Source organism: Ranitomeya imitator, chromosome 3 (genome assembly GCF_032444005.1).
Source record: "Ranitomeya imitator isolate aRanImi1 chromosome 3, aRanImi1.pri, whole genome shotgun sequence".
Lineage (NCBI taxonomy): Eukaryota > Metazoa > Chordata > Amphibia > Anura > Dendrobatidae > Ranitomeya > Ranitomeya imitator.
In genome coordinates this window covers 38,652,046-38,674,668 of record NC_091284.1, presented here as the reverse complement: position 1 = coordinate 38,674,668, position 22,623 = coordinate 38,652,046, and the positions used below count along the sequence as shown (strand labels likewise).

The 22,623-nt window shown below is 42.6% G+C and overlaps 1 protein-coding gene across 1 annotated transcript in view; it reads right to left on the bottom strand.

Annotated features, from left to right (window-relative positions):
* RUNX1 (RUNX family transcription factor 1) overlaps positions 1–22,623 on the bottom strand; it is a 121,004-nt gene that overhangs the window by 81,722 nt on the left and 16,659 nt on the right. The window lies entirely within an intron of this gene.

The following is a 22,623-nucleotide window of genomic DNA, read 5'->3' as shown; positions in this document are numbered from 1 at the left end:
TTGTCTCTACAGGAAGAGGGGGCAGGTATTTGTCTCTCTACAGGAAGTGGGGGAGGGTCTTTGTCTCTACAGGAAGCGGGGGCAGGTATTTGTCTCTCTACAGGAAGTGGGGGCGGGTCTTTGTCTCTACAGGAAGTGGGGGCGAGTCTTTGTCTCTCTACAGGAAGTGGGGGCAGGTCTTTGTCTCTACAGGAAGAGGGGGCAGGTATTTGTCTCTCTACAGGAAGTGGGGGTGGGTCTTTGTCTCTACAGGAAGTAGGGTCGAGTCTTTGTCTCTCTACAGGAAGTGGGGGCGGGTATTTGTCTCTACAGGAAGTGGGGGCAGGTATTTGTCTCTCCACAGGAAATGGGGGTGGGTCTTTGTTTCTACAGCAAGTGGGGTGGGTCTTTGTCTCTCTACAGGAAGTGGGGGCAGGTCTTTGTCTCTCTACAGGAAGTGGGGGCGGGTCTTTGTCCTTCTACAAGAAGTGAGGGTGGGTCTTTGTCTCTCCATAGAAAGTGGGGGCGGGTCTTTGTCTCTCTACAGGAAGTGGGGGCGGGTCTTTGTCCTTCTACAAGAAGTGAGGGCGGGTCTTTGTCCTTCTACAAGAAGTGAGGGCGGGTCTTTGTCTCTCCATAGGAAGTGGGGGCGGGTCTTTGTCTCTCTAAAGGAAGTGGGGGCGGGTCTTTGTCCTTCTACAAGAAGTGAGGGCGGGTCTTTGTCTCTCCATAGGAAGTGGGGGCGGGTCTTTGTCTCTCTACAGGAAGTGGGGGCGGGTCTTTGTCTCTCTACAGGAAGTGGGGGCGGGTCTTTGTCTCTCTACAAGAAGTGGGGGTGGGTCTTTGTCTTTCTACAAGAAGTGGGGGCGGGTCTTTGTCTTTCTACAAGAAGTGGGGGCGGGTCTTTGTCTTTCTACAAGAAGTGGGGGCGGGTCTTTGTCTCTCTACAGGAAGTGGGGGAGGGTCTTTGTGTCTCTACAGGAAGTGGGGGCGGGTCTTTGTCTTTCTACAAGAAGTGGGGGCGGGTCTTTGTCTTTCTACAACAAGTGGGGGCGGGTCTTTGTGTCTCTACAAGAAGTGGGGGCGGGTCTTTGTCTTTCTACAAGAAGTGGGGGCGGGTCTTTGCCTTTCTACAAGAAGTGGGGGCGGGTCTTTGTCTCTCTATAGGAATTAGTGGCAAATCTTTATCTCTCACAAAAGTGGGGATGGGTCTTTGTCTCCATACAGGAATAAGGTTTTTTTGTTGTCTATTTACAGAAAGTGGGGGTGGGTCTTTATCTCTCTACATGAACAGGGGCGAGTTCTTGTCTCTTTACAGGAAGTTAAGGCAGTTCTTTTTGTCCATAGGAAATGGGGGCGGGTTTTTGTCGCTGAATAGGAAGTGGGGACAGATCCTTGTCTCCACAGGAAGTGGGGGCGGGTCTTTATTGGTGATGAGCGAGTATACTTGGGTGGTCTCCGAGTATTTGTTACTGTTCGGAGATTTAGTTTTCATTGCGGCAGCTGAATGATTTACAGCTACTAGCCAGGCTGAGTGCATGTGGGGGTTGCCTGGTTGCTAGGGAATCCCCACATGTAATCAAGCTGGCTAATAGCTGTAAATCATTCAGCTGCCGTGATGAAAACCAAATCTCCGAGCAGTTACTTGGAGACCACCCGAGCGTGCTCAGGAAAACCCGAGCAACGAGTACACTCGCTCATCACTAGTCTTTATTTTTCTACAGGATTGAGGGTCTTTGTCTCTACAAGAAGTAGGGGACGGTCTTTGTCTCTTTGCTCCTGACCATCAAAATTCCAGGTAGCCGAATAGTGATGAGCGAGTGTACTTGTTGCTCGGGTGACCTCTGAGTATTTATAACTGCTCGGAGATTTAGTTTTCATCGCCTCACCTGGATGATTTACAGCTACTAGCCAGCTTGATTACATGTGGGGATTCCCTAGCAACCAGGCAACCCCCACATGTGCTCAGCCTGGCTAGTAGCTGTAAATCATCCAGCTGAACGATGAAAACTAAATCTCCGAACAGTAAGAAATACTCGGAGATCACCCGAGCGTGCTCTGGAAAACGAGCAACGAGTACACTCACTCATCACTATAGCCGAACCATTGAACACTTCGAGGGGCAATACATGCTAGCAAGTGAGATAAAGAAAGTTCCAGCATCTATTGTGCTGGCAGAACGCTGATTCGAAATAACTGAAATTCTGTGCCTAAAAATGACTTTACATAGTCTCCTGTACTGTAGTTTATATACAAGTGTGTGTTTACCTTGCGACTGAACTTTGGCCAGGTGCAGATTATTTGGGCGCACCTACATAAGTAATTCTAGATTAATGATGCACTGCACTAATTATGCACGCACGCGGGCTGGTTATATCACTAGGATTGCCTTTATAAGAATGCAAACATTACAATAGTAAGAACGTGGCCTGTGGAGGAATCTAATCCAGTAAGAGCCGCAATGTCTGGTCAAAGGTACACAGCTGACTGTTGCTGGACCGCGATTTTGGCTTTAAAGTGACAAAGGTGTAAAGGGTATGTATAACTTCGCAACCAATATTGTCCTTTACAATAATAAGTCAAACAACTTCGCAAATATTCAGACTATGCAGCGTTTCTCATTCTCTATGCAGCAAAATAACCGTGGAGACACATTGTTCTGCACTGGAGCTGTATACACAAAACGGTAGAAGTACGGTAGCACTGTCTGTGGCAAGAATGGGCAGAGGTGGTCTGCAGGATCATATGTTACATACGTAACTATGGAGGTACATAGTCCTGCATTGGAGCTGTATACCCAAAACGATTTGAAAACTTTTTGCAATGTCGGTAACAAGACGAAGGGGCAGAGGAAGTAGAGTAACACATGGTTGCAGGATCACGCTATATATGGGGTTTGTTATTCTCAATGCGGTAAGGTAACCGTGAAGACACATAGTTCTGGACTGGAGCTGCATACCTAAAACGACAGAATACTTTTTGCAATGATTGTGCGTTATTTGACGTAACCATGGAGATGCATATGTCTGCACGGAAGCTGTGTACACAAAACGATAGAAGAAAACTATTTGTATGTGCCCGATGTCAGAGATGCCCGGTGGCGAGAGAAACGTAGAAGAAAAGCGTCTGGCGCCCCTCCCCTGTGGCAGCGCGCCAATGCAATCATTAAATAAAGCTTATTTAGAAAATGCACAATATCTGTGCGAATCCTAAATATTGACTTTATATCCGTGTTTGTAGAAAGGGGTGTAAGGACTTTACCACCAAACTGCTCCCATTTCCCATGAAGAGCAAACAATTGACCGTACAGAAGCGAAGGACTGGGACCAGCTTTCCGGAGAAATGATAATAAAACACCTTCAGATAATAGATATACGACACCCGGCATGTTAGAATCATTAAAGGGGCGGCCCCATTATAATCCTGAGACTAAGAAATACAAATTCACCCCATAGCGGCCACTACAGGGAAAATGCAGTATTACATGGCGGGAATTCACATTGAGGACTCTGACCTGAGACTGCAGGATGGGGGGCACTGGTCGGTAAAAGAGCACCTTCCCGGCTACTAGAGGCCCCAATATGTCCCTAAAAGAACTAAAATTCCTAAGAACTTGCTTAAAGGGGTTGTCCGGGCAAAGACAAAAGGCCGCCATGGAGTGGTCAGACGATTGGAACAGTGCGTCATTACATTGCTTTCTGCTGAGTCTCTTTTCTGCTGCAGACAATCACAGGTTGCAGCGTTTCGAAGACAACTCCCACCAAGGAGCTGGATCCAGTGTGTTGTGTTCTATAGATTCAGGCCTATGACCGGACACCCGCTTATCTCCAATGCCCAGTGTCCTGACAGTCTACACAGTAAAGCTGAAGTCCACAGAGATGTAAACTTTCCGTTGCAGCTGTAGCAAACCCTCAGCTGTGTTAGATATTAGGTATTCAACTTTCAGATTAGGGCAAGAATGTCACTGACAACAAGCAGAGGTCTTGAAAAGAATAAGAAGCTCAAACTCTAATATCAGGAGGTAGATCTTTTCATTATGTCATGATTGACGGGGTATTCCTCATCTCATTAGAATAGATTTAAACATTATAAAATGTGGTGGGTCTGATCACAGGTACCAATGATGCTGAAACAAAGACGGATAAAAGGCCCATTCTGTATCTGGGCTGTTTTATAGGTAGAGAAGGGGGCTGGCTACAGAGCGGTCAGCCACCCCCTCCCACCGGTATCAGGGCTGACTTATAGGTAGAGAAGGGGGCTGGCTACAGAGCGGTCAGCCACCCCCTCCCACCGGTATCAGGGCTGATTTATAGGTAGAGAAGGGGGCTGGATACAGAGCGGTCAGCCACCCCCTCCCACCGGTATCAGGGCTGATTTATAGGTAGAGAAGGGGGCTGGCTACAGAGCAGTCAGCCACCCACCTTCCCACCAGTATCATGGCTGATTTACATGTAAAGAAGAGGGCTGGCTACAGAGCCATCAGCCATCCCCCTTCCCATCAGTTTCAGGGTTGATTTATAGGTAGAGAAGGGGGCTGGCTACAGAGCAATCAGCCATCCCCTTTCCCGCAAGTATCAGGGCTAATATATAGGTAGAGAAGGGGGCTGGCTACAGAGCAATCAGCCATCCCCTTTCCCGCAAGTATCAGGGCTAATATACAGGTAGAGAAGGGGGCTGGATACAGAGCAGTAAGCCTTCCCCCTCCCACCAGTATCAGGGCTGATTTATAGGTAGAGAAGGGGGCTGGCTACAGAGCAGTCAGCCACCCACCTTCCCACCAGTATCATGGCTGATTTATAGGTAGAGAAGGGGGCTGGCTATGGAGCGGTCAGCCATCCCCCTTCTCACCAGTATCAGGACTGATGTATATGCAGAGAAGGGGGATGGCTACAGAGCAGTCAGCCCTCCCCCTTCCCACCAGTATCAGGGCTGATGCATATGCAGAGAAGGGGGCTGGCTATGGAGCAGTCAGCCATCCCCCTTCCCACCAGTATCATGGCTGATTTATAGGTAGAGAAGGGGGCTGGCTATGGAGCGGTCAGCCATCCCCCTTCCCACCAGTATTAGGGCTGATGTATATGCAGAGAAGGGGGCTGGCTACAGAGCAATCAGCCATCCCCCTTCCCATCAGCACAGCAAGCTCTTTCCTGCGGACTCAGTACCACCACCGATATCTCACCTTTCTTCTATGAAGTATATTAGTTTAATCGTTAAGGATTTTATCTACATGTCATCTTCTTATTTTACGCTGGACATCCCCTTTAAGAAACTGCAGAGAGAATTGAAGCAGTTTTACGCAATAATAGCTCTGAATGTGTCAAACCTGTCAGACCGGAGACGCTCTGGTCACGATGAATGAGTGCAGATGTGAAGGTTCTTACGGTCTCACTCTTCAGAAGTCAAAAGGATTTTTAATGTCATCAGTGTTAAAAAAAAAAAAGAAGAGATTTATAACAGGACGGCTATTTATATCCTGAAACAAAGAAAAACCCGGGCGTGGAGACAACAGCGGCGGCCAAAGCGGAATTCTAGTGCGACAATAGTTCCATTTAAAAGAACAATCCGGGTTAAACACTGATACATTCTGTACTTCCTCATGCAGGGGGCGGAGTACCATTTCCTTTTATGGTGTTTTTTTGAGCGTTATTTGCATGACTCCGCCTCTAGCTCCACACTATGTAAAATAAAACATTCCTTTAAGGCTCTGAAAAACTAAAAAAGGTAAAGGGACTGGGAACTAACAGGCATGTAGATGCTAACTACCTGCCTGTTGTGCCCAGTGCGGATCACCCCCGGCAATTCAGCGGCTTCTGCTGACGTTGACAGAGCAGTGGCTTCTCTTCCGCTCTGCTCTGTTGACGGCTTGTGATTGCTGATGTCAAGCTGATTGACATCCAGTTCCGCGCTGCCTAACTGCTGTCAATCAGCATGACGCCGCTAATCACATCCTGTCAACAGAGCATCCCGGAAGAGAAAGAGCTGCTCTGTTACATGGAGCAGCTGAATCGCCGGCAGGAGCGGTTGGTGACTGCTCCAAGTAGGCGCCGGGTAGAACCGGCAGGTAGATAACAACTACCTACCTGTTAGTTTTTAGACACATAGTAAAAAAATAAAAAAGTCATCGATAAAACCTTTAAAGAGGTTTTCGACTTTCGAAAAGTCATATTTAAAGACTGTGTTCTGCATCAATGGTAACAGGAGGTGTCCTTTATTTTGGACCTCTTGGACAGCAGTTGCAAAGCGCATCTCTCACTCTGGAGGACTCAACATGTCCCCACTTTACACAGGCAGTCTATGGCCACCATGCAATGCTGTATTTCACCTGCGGAGGTGCTACGAAAGAATCAAACACTCGCTGCCTTGTTCCACCGGTGATCACTGTGGGTCTCAGCAGTGAGTCTTGATAGCATTTTATTTTTGGGTAATTATTCTCCCATAAAGGGGTTGAATTGAATGTGATCTGAGCTGCACTACCTAAGAGCGGCCACCACGCAGCGGATGGCGCTGTTCCGTACACCGACATTGATCACACGGATAAGGACGCTCTTGTAAGTTGAATTTTCTCTTCCAATAAAGAGAAGGGCTATGGACTGTTTAAAGGGGTTGTCCAGGACTTAAATATTGATGATTTATAACATATCCTACAGAATATTCTTTACGTACAATCGGCCAGTGAACGTCCCTTTAAGGTCACATTTTTTTCCACCATGCCTTTAAATGCGTTTCCTCAGCCACTTTTCTTACCTTTCCGAGCTATAACGGAACGTGCGTCCGCGGAGCGATTCCCCATTATCCAAGCTCTTGTGTCTTATAAGAGAAATCAGCCCTCGGCAATGACGCCGGGATTACAATGAAAGTTGTTTCTGACCTTGATTTGTGTGTGTTTCGCTTTAAATAAATGAGGAGAGGATCAGTGGGTCGGATAAGAGTCTGTGTGCTGCTCACATCCACTTTACATTCCCCCCAAGCCAAAGGCAGCGGATCCCCTTCGGCAGCGCAGCAATGACGTCGCCCCTGATGAAAAGACGCTTTTTTTTTTTTCGTTAAGGGCAATGACAAGTTTTTAATTTAGAATGTTGGTATTGTAGGTGAAACCCCCCCCTAAAAAACTGGAAAAAAAAACCCTTTTATTTGGAAATTAGGCGAACGGCCCACCCTTATCCTTCCCCATCTATAAGAGCTCGTTCACACGCTGCGTTTTTGCTCCAAGGTTAAAAATACGTTTTATTTTACTGCACCAACAAAATGAATGGGATTTCTGCAACCTCACGCATGCGCACTTTTCCTTTGTGGATCTGAACCATCAACGCGATTTTATTTTTTATTTACGGTGTCGATTCTTTCAGTATTTTTGCCCCATTCAAATGAATGGCATGGAAAAAAAAGCATTAAAAAGACACTAATTTTCCCGCAGCATTTTTTGGTGCAGAAAAATCTGCAGCAAATACTAAGGCTATGTTCGCTCGTTGCGTTTTTGCAGTGTTTTTTTTTTTTTTTTTGGCAGCATTTTTTAATGCAAATTTTCAGCTGCGTTTCACAGTACCAGCAAAGTCTATTGATTTTATGGCGCTTTTCACATGTTGAAAAAACGTATAAAAAAAAAATACATACGCAAAAAATGCATCAGAAGCGCGAGCATTTTATGCTCCATTTTTCCTGCCGACTCATCAGTATGATGATTTTTCTGCTGCAAAAACTAAACGTGTGCACATACCCTAATTTTGGGAAAGCTGTTTCGTCTGTTGCCGAGAGGTCGCTTGCTGCAGCAGAAACCTCCCCCCACTAGTATATGCCTGAGCTGTAGTACCACATACAACCTGTGCACAGGTGTGGCGCTGTCCTGGAAGAAGACATGATTTTCTAGACCTGCAGCCAGCCAGGATTTTTCAGGGATTAGATAATCGCCAGAACGCAGCGTAGAAAGTTGGACTGGAAGAATTTTTTTTTTTTTTAAAGTTTGGAGCCAACAAAGTATTCAGCACTTCTGTGCTATTGAGAATGGTAAATATTGCATTAGGGTAAATCCATCTGTTCCTTCTCACTTATTCACCTAAGCAATGTTCCACTTTCGAAATCATGGGATGCCATCGCTGCACACAGCTATTACTCGCAGCGCGGACTTTCACCATAATACCCAGTGTGGCTAACCACGGAAAGATGTGGTTTTTATACCAAACACCAAAAAAAGCAGAAATATTACAATTAACCACGGAAATGTGTTCAGAAGTCTCTGACGTACCAGATTTTTTGCCGTCTGCCCCAATAGTCTCCTCTGGACATTCCCTTTTCCTGGTAGAAGGGCATTCATGATCAAAGAAATACAGGAAAATTACCTTCACAGATAAAGCACACGGGAGCGAAATGAACGTACAGGGAACGTATCAAGAGAAAATGGCCGATTGTTTAAATCTATTTTTGAACAATTTTGGCAATAATTTTTTTATATCGCAATCTGTGTAAAAAAAAAAAAATAGAATTCTTACAGTTTTCACACCGATCACTGGGGTTAATTTAGACTCACGCTTCCTGTTTTTTTTTACAAAAGACTTTTCTAAAGTAGGCAGGATTACAATGACAGATTATATCTCTATATACAGTAGATAAACGCCATTCACGATAGGTGGTATCACAGCTTACCTCCTCCTCCTGTACAATGACTTATAACACTTCTATATAGAGTAGATAACACAGGATCCACCATTCACAATAGCTGATGTCACAGCTCACCTCCTCCTCCTGTACAATGACTGATAACACTTCTATATACAGTAGATAACACAGGATCCACCATTCACAATAGGTGATGTCACAGCTCACCTCCTCCTCCAGTACAATGACTGATAACACTTCTATATACAGTAGATAACACAGGATCCACCATTCACAATAGGTGATGTCACAGCTCACCTCCTCCTCCTGTACAATGACCGATAACACTTCTATATACAGTAGATAACACAGGATCCACCATTCACAATAGGTGATGTCACAGCTCACCTCCTCCTCCTGTACAATGACTGATAACACCTCTATATACAGTAGATAATATAGGATCCACCATTCACAATATGTGATGTCACAGCTCACCTCCTTGTCCTGTACAATGACTGATAGCACCTCTATATACAGTAGATAACACAGGATCCACCATTCACAATAGGTGATGTCACAGCAAACCTCCTGCTCCTCCTGTACAATGACTGATAACACCTCTATATACAGTAGATAACACAGGATCCACCATTCACAATAGGTGATGTCACAGCTCACCTCCTCCTCCTGTACAATGACTGATAACACCTCTATATACAGTAGATAACACAGGAGCCACCATTCACAATAGGTGATGTCACAGCTCACCTCCTCCTCCTGTACAATGACTGATAACACCTCTATATACAGTAGATAATATAGGATCCACCATTCACAATATGTGATGTCACAGCTCACCTCCTCCTCCTGTACAATGACTGATAACACCTCTATATACAGTAGATAACACAGGATCCACCATTCACAATAGTTGGTGTCACAGCTCACCTCCTCCTCCTGCACAATTACTGATAACACCACTATATACAGGAGATAACACAGGATTCACTATTCACAATAGGTGATGTCACAGCTCACCTCCTCCTCCTGTACAATGACTGATAACACCTCTATATACAGTAGATAACACAGGATCCATCATTCACAACAGGTGGTGTCACAGCTCACCTCCTCCTCCTGTACAATGACTGATAACACCTCTATATACAGTAGATAACACAGGATACATCATTCACAATAGGTGATGTCACAGCTCACCTCCGCCTCCTCCTATACAATGACTGATAACACCTCTATATACAGTAGACACAGGATACACCATTCACAATAGTTGGTGTCGCAGCTCACCTCCTCCTCCTGTACAATGACTGATAACACCTCTATATACAGTAGACACAGGATACACCATTCACAATAGTTGGTGTCGCAGCTCACCTCCTCCTCCTGTACAATGACTGATAACACCTCTATATACAGTAGATAACACAGGATCCACCATTCACAATAGGTAATGTCACAGCTCACCTACTCCTCCTGTACAATGACTGATAACACCTCTATATACAGTAGATAACACTGTATCCACCATTCACAGTAGGTGATGTCACTGCTTACCTACTCCTCCCTTCACAGTGATATTTGCACATGTCCATTAGATGCTTTAATTGAGTCTGAGTCAGTCTATTGTTGCTAATGTACATGTTAATTTCCTGAAAGATCAGGAAGTATGAGTCTAGAATAACCCAATGTGAAAAATTTTATATTTCTATTTTTTTTGTCATACATGTCATTCTTGATATGAAAAGAAACACACCTAAATTAAAAAAAAAATACATCTTACATAAAAACCTTTCTGATGACACATTCCCAGCCAGAAAACATTTTGATTTGCTAATGCCCACTAGAAAAAAAACACTAGTAAAAATTAAAAATAAAATAAAAAATAAAATAAAAAATCCTCCCAAAAATTAATGAATGTATTAAAATATTTAGAATTGAGAGTCCTCAGTGGTTGATACCTTTTAATGGCTAAAAAAAGGTAAATATTTTTCTATCTACTAGCTAACACGGTACAAAGATATATATCTTTCCTGTATCTGAATGTATTAATAATCTGATCTAAAGTATACTGTGAGAGATCACTTCCTCCTGGCACTGAACATGTTAATCCGCTGTCGGGTGGTCTGGGATCGAGACGAGCAGGTTTTGCCAGTAGTCTGATGAACGTGATATAAACGGTTGTAGATCTGGAAATCAGCCAATATCAGGACACTACTCACTCCCGAAGCAGCATGCGAAGCACGCACCTCCAAATCTCTGCTGCTCAGCAGGCGTACTGCTCACAGGTATTAATATAACTGGGACGGAATTTTTTATTTTTTTGTTTCAAAGTGAAAATTTATATGGAACAAGCCAACAAAATCAGTCCTGTCCCTTCCCTCCCAGCAGGAACAGTCTGCAAAGCTTATGGTATTTATTAAAATAACTAACAGATACAATACAGATAGGCCCAGGGGTGGCGAAATACTGCAGAAAAATCCTAATATGCCACCCAAAAGGAAGGACCCATCTGGTAACACTGGTCTCAGACAGTCATATCACCAATTGCAGTGACTTTATAGGTGCCGGATTACAAGATTTTCTGGATTATCAGATAAAAGTATATGAAAGTCCCTTGCAAGAGCTGAGAGATCCCGAAGAAAAAAAGTACCGTATATGAAAGTCTTTTGTAAGGGCTGGGAGATCCCAAAGAAAATAAGTATATGAAAGTCTCTTGTAAGGGCTGAGAGATCCCCAAGAAAAAAAGTATATGAAAGTCTCTTGTAAGGGCTCAGAGATCCCCAAGAAAAAAAGTATATGAAAGTCTCTTGTAAGGGCTCAGAGATCCCCAAGAAAAAAAGTATATGAAAGTCTCTTGTAAGGGCTCAGAGATCCCCAAGAAAAAAAGTATATGAAAGTCTCTTGTAAGGGCTGAGAGATCCCCAAGAAAAAAAAGAGTATGAAAGTCTCTTGTAAGGGCTGAGAGATCCCGAACAAAAAAGTATATGAAAGTCCCTTGTAAGGGCTCAGAGATCCCCAAGAAAAAAAGAATATGAAAGTCTCTTGTAAGGGCTGAGAGATCCCCAAGAAAAAAAGTATATGAAAGTCCCATGTAAGGGTTGAGAGATCCCAAAGGAAGCCAAAGCACCCAAAAATAGAAAATATTTCTAGCTTTGGAAGCTTCAAAATACATTTTAGTGCCACAAATGGAGTCCGACTTTCTGGAGTTTCAGATGCCAGAAATATAATTGTTATTGAAAAGGGGTTGTCCGATCTTACGAACTCTAGGATAAGTCATCAATATCAGTCTGACGCGGAACTGACACTCGACACCCCAACCGATCAGTTCAGAACTGTGATGTCCTGCAGCCAATCCCCCATTAATCCGATATGATGACCTATTTTAGGGATCATAACCTGAACAACCCCTTTAATAGGGAAAAATGAAACGCTGGTACCAACCTGGATGCAGGGTCCAAAAATGATCCCTAGGATTGTCCAAAAATTGCCCTAGAGTAAGAAATGTTCCAAAATAAAGAAATAACAATTACTAACCTACTGAAATATGCCCTCTGGCATAGAATCTTCAGTGGTCCTTGCCGATCCTGCAGAGATCCTGTCCAACAGCCAAGTGACTGCTGCAGCCAATCACTGGTTTATCGTACATGTGAACGGTGAAGTGATCACTTCATTCTCACTGCAGAATCGATGGGTGTTAAATTTTATATCCACATGCTAGCCACCTTAGGGAGAGACCCAAGTTGGGCTAAATGTAGCGGGACGAAAGAGACCGAAAAGCCCTCTACTTAAAGGAAATACATAGTGGATGCTTTCCTGACACGGAAAGTACTTGCAAGCAGCATAATACAAAGAATAGCAGGTTTACCCAGAATCCTTTGCAGTAGGCGGAGCTATGCAAATCATCTCTTTCCACCCCTGTCTAATCCACAGCGCTTGGAACCGCCAAGCGTGCAATGCTGCGGATTAGTTTCTAAATTTACACAGCCAACCAATTCCTACCTGTGGACACGTGTTTCGGGCTTTAGGCCCTCATCAGCACAGGGCTGGAATTGGTTGGCTGTATGGAGTGGAATTTATATCAAATTTTGTAAAATTTCTCAAAAGCCCCCTCCAAATCTGGGAGGGTGGGGGGGGGGGGTCGATTACGTGTAATTTTGTCAGCCCCAATGCTGAGTCTTGTAGTCCAACAACAGCTGGCGAGACACACGTTGCCAAATCCTGGACTAGAAACCCGGGAGCAACAGAGGAATGTAACTGTCACGGAGACCGCTTTAAATATATAGAAATGTATAGATTACATATGTCTCAGTTACTGCTAATCTAAAAGTAAGCTGGCCTGGTAACAGGTGAATCGATTAACATCTTATACCCTGGACAAGCTGGAGAGACAAATGACAAATTATAAGAAAAAAAAACAAAATAAGATAGATATATATATATATATATATAAATATATATATATATATATATATATATATATATATATCTTATTTTGTTTTTTTTCTTATAATTTGTCATTTGTCTCTCCAGCTATATATATTATAATATATATAATAATATATAATATATATACATATATATTATATATTATTTAATATATTATAATAATATTATATATACTATAATATTATATATATTATTATATTATATATATTTATTAATTTTATGCATATATATATATATATATATATATATATATACCGTATATATATAAAAGCATAAAATTAATAAAATAAAATAAACAATATATATATATATATATATATATATATATATATATATATATAAATAAAAATAAATACCAGCATAAAATTAATAGACTAAAAAAAAGGACAAAAACAAAAAACAAAGAGAACATCTGTAAAAGTGGAGTCTTTCTTAGCGGAAAGGAACAGGCGGCCAGCCTAATATTATTAGACTCCGGGGAATAACCCCACCCCTAGTCTATTACCAAGAAAAATAATCTTGGAAGGAAATTATTAAAGACGCAAATATACTGTAGCCTTAATGGAAGTATTAAGCACTCCGCTATTTCCTACTGGGAAGTCATTGAACTTCCTATTGTCCAAATACCAGAAGATTTGCCAAATTCCAAAGCTAAATAAATCGTACTCCAGTCCCGGACACAGGAGACGGTTATCTGGAAGGAAAAAACTACTACTGAGAGCTATCAATGTGTTGCTTGTGACAGAAGTTAACCACACTACTGAATTTAAAGAGGATGTTCATATCAGGGAACTGTGCTATATTTATATGTGGCTAAAAAAAAAAATCACTTTTTTACAATCAAATTTTGCACCATTTGGCTTTTGCTTCCCAGCACATTCATCTTTGACGTGATCTCTGGTCATATATCAGCTGTGAGCTCAGAAAAAAAGACACAGAAGAAAGTTAGAAATTCGCTGTCACAAGGAGCTCACTGACGGATTCTCAGTTAACTCATTGTTCGGTCAGCAATAGACAGTGCAACACAGAGGAAGGAAAACGGTGCTACGATTTTTAGAGGCACCCGATTGCAAAAATGACTTAAAAAGGTAAAAAAAAAATTCTCCCAAAAGAGTGGACAATCCCTTTAAGTACCATAATTACTATCATACGCAATACGCAATGTGTACACAGTCAGCACACAACAAATCTACATGCTCTAAACGTCACGGCTTCCGGTGGGGACCTAAAAGAAAGCTATATAATATAGACTGTGACCAGTTCAAAACAGGTAGCTAACTGTATTCAACTGGTGGTCACCCAGATAGGAAGTGAAGCGGTTACTAGGCAACCAGAATAGAATGCCAAATAGAACTCCCTGAGGAAAGAGAGATGAGCGCTCCGCCCAGTGGTTGTTTTCCTGGAATGTTCGGAAAACTCCCCCCGAATAGTAGAGATCTCCTTCACTCCACAAAATCTGAGTGCCTTATATAGTCAACTCTCATTGGTGCAGCAGGGACCTGCCTCAGTCAGCGATTGGCTGCAGCTGTCACATGTCCCTGTAATGGGAGCATGAGAAAGTAGAGACCGGTGGGGGACAGGGCAGCGTCGGTAATGTGCGGATCACTTTCTAAAGTTTTATTTTTTTTTTATCCGATGTGAGAATTTTGTAAAAAAAAAATGTATTAAATGGAAAATTCCTTTAAAAGGGAACCTATGTTTTAAAGGGAGACCGCATCCATTAAAGGGCCCATTACGGAAACTGTTGTTGCTTATGTCCGATCATTGGATCCTCCTTTGTTCTAGCACCATACAATCATGGCATCCATCACGGCGCGCTGTATAATGGACGTGCCCTATAGGAGAACGATCATATCTTGTGTTACTTTTTGTTTCGGATCCCCGCCGTTATGGGGGGGAAGTAATTTTCTCATGCGCTCTGCTTCCTGTGAGAAGCTGAAAAACTGAATTAACTATTTAGCTTCAGCTTTCAGACCGGAAATACAAGGTGTGTGACACGTATCATTATCAGCCTATGTTCACACGTTGCTTTTTTTACGGCGTTTTTTTTCTCCGCAGCCGACACCTCTTGTCTTGGCAGTAAAAAAGCTGCTTACAAAAGGGAGATTTTTTAATGCTTTTTTTTAAAGAGTTTTTGGTGCAGATTATACAGCGTGTGTCTTTTGCCTCCACAAGACATTAAAAAGAAGCAAAAAACGCAGCGTTTTTTCACTTTCTCATCGCTTTCTATGGTGAAAAAAAAAGCTGCCAAAACGCTGAAAGAATTGACATGCTGCAATTAAAAAAACAAAAAAAAAAAACAGCAATTTTGCATTTCAGTGAGGAAAAAAAAAACAATCATATGAATGAGATTTCAGAAAATCTCACAGCTTTTGCTGGTTCTGTAAAAAATTGCTTTTAATTTTCATTAAAAAAATCTGCAAAGAACGCAACGTGTGAACATATCCTTATGAGGTTCAACCCCTTACAGAACGGGAGATTTTTCATTTTGGCACTTTTTTTTTTTCAATCGTTTTCTTAGGAAAACTATATATATATATATATTTTTTAAATTTCCAATGAGAAAACCACACGAGGACTTGTTATTGAAAATGCCATTTGTCCCACCAAAAAACAATAAAAAAAAATAAAAAACCCTTCTTTTAACCATATAATGTATTGAAAAATAGAGGAAAAAAATGGGCAATATTGTAAAAAATAAAAAATAAAAAAAAGAGGGAAAAACCCCCCAAAACGTTCCGCTATTGGGTTTTGTTTTTAGGGCGTTGATCGTATAGTAAAAAATCACCAGGTCACTTCGATTACGGCGATACCAAACTTATAACGGTCACATTTTAGCGGTTTGGATTGTGGCACCATGTGGCGCCATTAATAATAATTAGCATTTTCTGAGACGGGTAACTTTGTAACTTCTCCGTTGATGGAGCTGTGTGAGGTCTGTTTTCTCTGTGTCGAGCTTTGGGGGTAGATAGAATTTTTGGTTCCGTAGGAGGACATGGCGCCTTATCACAGTATATAGCTGTGGATGTATACACAGCCGGGATCCGCTTGTCGTGTGTGCAGCCGATGTGTCTGATGGCGGTGGTTTTGGTGACCACAGATGTGGCTTACAGACAAAAGAGAAAGAAAGAAAATACCTCCGCATTCAAATTAGTGGTTGTAACTCTCCGGCGGTGCTCGTGTCTTGTGAGTAATGAGATGGCGGTATTATCCCAGCATTACACAGACAGAGCAAACAGTGAGCGCTCCTTTGTGTCACCCTGTGGTGAGCGTTACACGCTTTGTTCTACCTGCGCCCACACGAATTATATAGAAAGGTAACAGTACAGGGAAGCAATGGAGGAAGCGCAGGATTAATGCCGTCATCCTCATCCGTCAGGGTGTCAAAAATTCATCTGTTTCTTACTTGCCACCCAGCTTTCTAAGAGTCCTCTTCTCAGGGTGGGAATTAGAGACACTCCTTTGGAAAAGGATCCCACAGATGGCCTAAGGCCGGTTTCACACGTCAGTGGCTCCGGTACGTGAGGTGACAGTTTCCTCACGCTGTCCGTGTGCAGTCCGTGTGCCGTGCAGGAGACAGCGCTACAGTAAGCGCTGTCCCCCCCATGTGGTGCTGAAGCCGCCATTCATATCTTCTCCCCAGCAGCGTTCGCTGACGTGTGAAACCGGCCTAAATCGACACAGTATGTTGGTATTTCTGAGCACTGTATAGCGCTACTACTTAGGCATTGCACAGTAAATTATTGTTGCAGCCTATGGTGGTGTCAGCGCTATGTAGCACTAGTTTATGTATGAAGCTATTTGGTCACAGTATGTTGCTAGAATTTGAGCACTGTATGACGGTACTTTGGTAAGGCATCAGACGGTATAACATGTTTACAGAATATGGTCCTGTGAACATTGTATAGCTCTGGCATTAGATTTCTTTCCGTAGTTGGAACTAGTAGTCCGTCACTGTGTGTTGTTATGATTTCAGCACTACATAGCGATACGTTGGCACTGTGTGGCGCTATTACGTAAGCATATAGTAAATTATCTTTTGCAGCATATGGTGCTGTCATTGCTGTATAGCACTGGTATTAGATTAGGTTATATATGGAGCTGGAACGTTCACTGTACGTTGGTATAATTTGAGCACTGTATGACGGTACTTTGGCACTACTATTTAAGCATTGTAGAGTAAGTTATTTTTGCAGCGTATAGTAACATAGTAACATAGTAACATAGTTAGTAAGGCCGAAAAAAGACATTTGTCCATCCAGTTCAGCCTATATTCCATCATAATAAATACCCAGATCTACGTCCTTCTACAGAACCTAATAATTGTATGATACAATATTGTTCTGCTCCAGGAAGACATCCAGGCCTCTCTTGAACCCCTCGACTGAGTTCGCCATCACCACCTCCTCAGGCAAGCAATTCCAGATTCTCACTGCCCTAACAGTAAAGAATCCTCTTCTATGTTGGTGGAAAAACCTTCTCTCCTCCAGACGCAAAGAATGCCCCCTTGTGCCCGTCACCTTCCTTGGTATAAACAGATCCTCAGCGAGATATTTGTATTGTCCCCTTATATACTTATACATGGTTATTAGATCGCCCCTCAGTCGTCTTTTTTCTAGACTAAATAATCCTAATTTCGCTAATCAATCTGGGTATTGTAGTTCTCCCATCCCCTTTATTAATTTTGTTGCCCTCCTTTGTACTCTCTCTAGTTCCATTATATCCTTCCTGAGCACCGGTGCCCAAAACTGGACACAGTACTCCATCTGTGGTCTAACTAGGGATTTGTACAGAGGCAGTATAATGCTCTCATCATGTGTATCCAGACCTCTTTTAATGCACCCCATGATCCTGTTTGCCTTGGCAGCTGCTGCCTGGCACTGGCTGCTCCAGGTAAGTTTATCATTAACTAGGATCCCCAAGTCCTTCTCCCTGTCAGATTTACCCAGTGGTTTCCCGTTCAGTGTGTAATGGTGATATTGATTCCCTCTTCCCATGTGTATAACCTTACATTTATCATTGTTAAACCTCATCTGCCACCTTTCAGCCCAAGTTTCCAACCTATCCAGATCCATCTGTAGCAGAATACTATCTTCTCTTGTATTAACTGCTTTACATAGTTTTGTATCATCTGCAAATATCGATATTTTACTGTGTAAACCTTCTACCAGATCATTAATGAATATGTTGAAGAGAACAGGTCCCAATACTGACCCCTGCGGTACCCCACTGGTCACAGCGACCCAGTTAGAGACTATACCATTTATAACCACCCTCTGCTTTCTATCACTAAGCCAGTTACTAACCCATTTACACACATTTTCCCCCAGACCAAGCATTCTCATTTTGTGTACCATTTTGTGTATAGTGGTGTCAGTGCGGTATAGCACTGGTATTAGGTTATAAATGGAGCTGGTGTTGGGTCACTGCGTGTTGTTTTACTTTGGCTCTCAATGACGCCGTTATTTAGGCATGAAATGGAATATTATATCTACAGACTAAGGAGCTGTGATTGCTGCATAGCGCGGGCATTAGATTACGTATGGGGCTAGTCACTGTTTGTTGCTATTATTTCAGCCCTATATAGCGGTACTTTGGCATTGTATGGCACTGGTGCGGTATATTATTTTGACAGAATATGGTGCTGTGAGCGTTGTACAGCGATGGTATTAGATAACGTATGGAGCTAGTAGGTAATCACTGTGTATTAGTATTATTTGAGCACTATATAGTGGTAGTTTGGCACCGTGTGGCGCTGTTACTTCTGGATTGTACGGTAAATCATTGATTATGGTGTAGTTGTATTGCACTGGTATAAGATTAGGTTATATATGGAGCCGCTATTTGGTCACTGTATGTTGGTATAATTTGAGCGCTGTATGTTGGTACTTTGGCATTGTACAATGGTGTCTGTGCTGTATAGAACTGCTAATAATTCATTGTATGTACTGGAACTGTTGTTGGGTCACTGTATGTTGTGTAGATTGGCACTGTATGGCACTATTACTTAGGCACTGTAAGTATATTGCTGAGTACAGTGGTGCCAGTTCTGTATAGCCCTGGTTGGTATTAGGTTAGTTTTTCTATGGAGCTGGCATTTTGTCACTGCATGTTGGTATTATTTCAGCACTGTACGGTGATACTTTTGGCAGTGTGTGGCACTGCTGCTCAGACATTAGCCACAGTGTGGTGGAGTCAGTGCTGCATAGCACAGTTATGTGATCACCTATTCAAAAGACAGATGAGAAGAATAACTCATAGATGGGTGGGACACCAAGCGGTAGAATGGGGGGGGCGGTTTTACCCCTAATGGGACACTTTTATGCCTTTATTATGGAGCTGCAGTGCCCATGTCCAACCGCTGCTCCATTCATTCTGCAAGGAACGGCGCTTGGCTTTTTTTGGCAGCCCCTTAGAGGAGGAATGGGCATTCTAAAGGGAATAAAAGGTCCCCGCTCTGCTGACTGGTGCAAGTCCCACAGATCTATAAGTTACCCCCCCACCCTGTGTAACGTATCTTGACACGTTTCTGTGTAGGCTGGTATATAATCATTGGGTGTTGGTTTTTATTTGTGCACTGTATGGCGGTCCTGTGACCCCGTATGGCACTGTTACTTGGGTATCAAACAGGATCTTATTTGTGATGTACATGGTGGTTTTAGTGCTGTATACAGTGTCGGACTGGGCTGCCAATGGCCCACCAGTAACCAACTCCAGGGGAACACTTTTCAACTACCGTACATGCAAATGTGACATTATCCTCAATCACAGATTTATATAACAATGAAGCAGGTAGATTGGTAAATGAATAAGATGCTGTATCTGTACATAGTGATTCATGTATATAATGCCAAGTACTGCTCATATAAGAGGGTGGTGGCCCACTCTTGCACAGGAGCCCACCGGAGGATTTTCCTGTTCTCCTGTAGGCCAGTCCAAGCTTGGCTGTCTAACACTGTTTGAGGTGTTATTTGGTTAATGTGTTTGGTTATTAGGGTTAGGGATAGGGTTTGGATTAGGGTTTGGATTTCAGTTAGGGTTTGGGTTAGGGATAGGGTTTGGGTTACAGTTTGGATTTGCATTAGGGTTTGAGTTAGGGTTACTGTTTGTGTTAACAATAGGGTTTGGGTTACAGGTTGGGTTAGGGATAGGGTTTGGGTTACGGTTTGAGTTAGGGTTTGGGATACAGTTTTGGTTTGGGGTAGGTTTACGGTGTAGGTTAGGGTTATGGTTTTGGTAGGGTTTGGGCTGGGTTACGGCTTAGGTTAGGGATAGGGTTTGGGTTACGGTTAGGGTTAGAGTTTGGATTTGAGTTAGGGTTTGAGATAAGGTTAGGGATAGAGTTTGAGTTAGGGTTTGGGTTAGGGATAGAGTTTGAGTTAGGGTTTGGGTTAGGGATAGAGTTTGGATTACGGTTTGGGTTAGGGATAGGGTTTGGGTTATGGTTTGAGTTAGGGCTTGGGTTACAGTTTTGTTTTGGGGTAGGTTTATGGTGTAGGTTAGGGATATGGTTTTGGTAGGGTTTGGGTTAGGGTTACGGCTTAGGTAAGGGATAGGGTTTGGGTTACGGTTAGGGTTACAGTTTGGATTTGGGTTAGGGTTTGAGATAAGGTTAGGGATAGAGTTTGAGATAGGGTTTCGGTTAGGGATAGAGTTTGGGCTGCGGTTTGGGTTAGGGAAAGGGTTTGGGTTACGGTTTGAGTTAGGGATAGGGTTTGGGTTACAGTTTGGATTTGGGTTAGGTTTATGGTTTGGGTTAGGGTTACGGTTTGGGTATGGTTTGGGTTACGGTTTGGGTTACGGTTTAGGTTAGGGTTACGGTTTGGGTAGGGTTTGGGTTAGGGTTACGGTTTGGGTTAGGGTTTGGGTTAGGGTTACGGTTTGGGTTAGGGATTGGGTTAGGGTTAGAGTGCAGATTGTTCATCACGGAGCAACTTCCAGTGCACGTAATATCACAAGATTAAGAACATTAAGAAAAGTGGTTAACACCAACCTAAAGTGAATCTGAAATAACCTGACAGATGAAGAACAAATCTCTCAGCTACTTTCCAAAAGTTGTCTCGAAAAAAAAAAAAAAGTTTTAACATTGGATTCCTTGACAAACCAGACACTCCAGACATAACTCAGCGTTTGTGCAAACACGGTAACAGAACATAGCAATCCATGCCGAGATCGGCAAACAGCGTACACCTTAGGAAAACAGCCAGGCATTGTGCTGTAAATAAGAGAATGTCTTAGTCACTCACGGGGAGAATAAACCTAACGAGGGGTCATTAAATTACCCGATCAGTCAAGCGGATGAACAGTTCCCAGCAAGTGTGACTAACATTATATGTAATGGTCTGAAAAACAAAACAAAAAAAAAAAACGCACAATGCAGAAGTGGTAAAAAAAAAAGAAAAAAAAAAGCTATTTCTGTGCATTTTACTAACTGATATGATATTGAAGGTTGTGACCCCATGACAACACTTACTGCTCCTGAATCCCAGTATTATCATAGGGCCTTATAGGAACTGATCCCATTTTCTTCTTTCATGCTAGAATAATAGAAAGCAATTTGGGTGTACAATAAGAGTTGTCATGGGGACAGAAGTGTCAACCTTTGATAAGTCGAGAAGAGACTACGATAATATAACTGAGTTTTAAAACTTTAGAGCTGGTAGACAGAGGCGAAGCTATAATAGGTGCTGGGGTTGCAGTCATACATGGGCCATTGTAGCCTAGGGGGCCCAAAAGTTTGAAAAAATGAATACTATGAAAGATCCGAGGTACTTGGGGACAGGTTTTGCTGCGTTTTTGGTACAAAAACCTTAAGGAATTTACATAATGATGTTTTTGGGGGGCAGTAATCTTTATCAGCATGCACAAGACGCAATAAAAACGCAGCAAATACGCAGCAAAACAATGCAGAAAAAAATGCAGTTACAAGCAGGTTTTGCCTGCAGGAAAAAAATGCATCGTTTGAACACAGCCTAAGGCTATGTGCACACGTTCAGGATTTCTCGCAGAAAATTCCTGAGAAAAAACGGACATTTTCTGCAAGAAATCCGCAAGAAAACCGCATGCGTTTTTGCCGCGATTTTGCCGTGGTTTTGCCGCGTTTTTTGCCGCGGTTTTGACGCGGTTTATTCCGGACACTTCCCAATGCATTTTGGAGTGTGAAATCCGCAAAAAAAAAACGCAAAATTAATGAACATGCTGCGGTTTTTCATGTGCACAAAACATGCAGAATTCATTCTAAATGATGGGATGCTTATTGTATGCGTTTTTTTTGCGGTTTTATAGCGTTTTTATCGGGAAAAAACGCAAAAAAACCACAACGTGTGCACACAGCCTAAAAGTGCAATGTGCTAAGATAGCGGTATTATTGATATGACCGTGGAAACGTTATATTCTGGAGTTATTAGTTCTACAAAAAAAATTGTGTTTTGAGGCTATTCTTGGGTTTTCAGAACCATTTGCCATTGTCTATCTATAGGTTCCATTCAGGATCGATTAGCCGTGTCTGCTCCATATAGATGGGATATAATCATCAGGACAGCAAAATCATTACCAATCGATCATGTTCAAAAGAAACGATGGTTC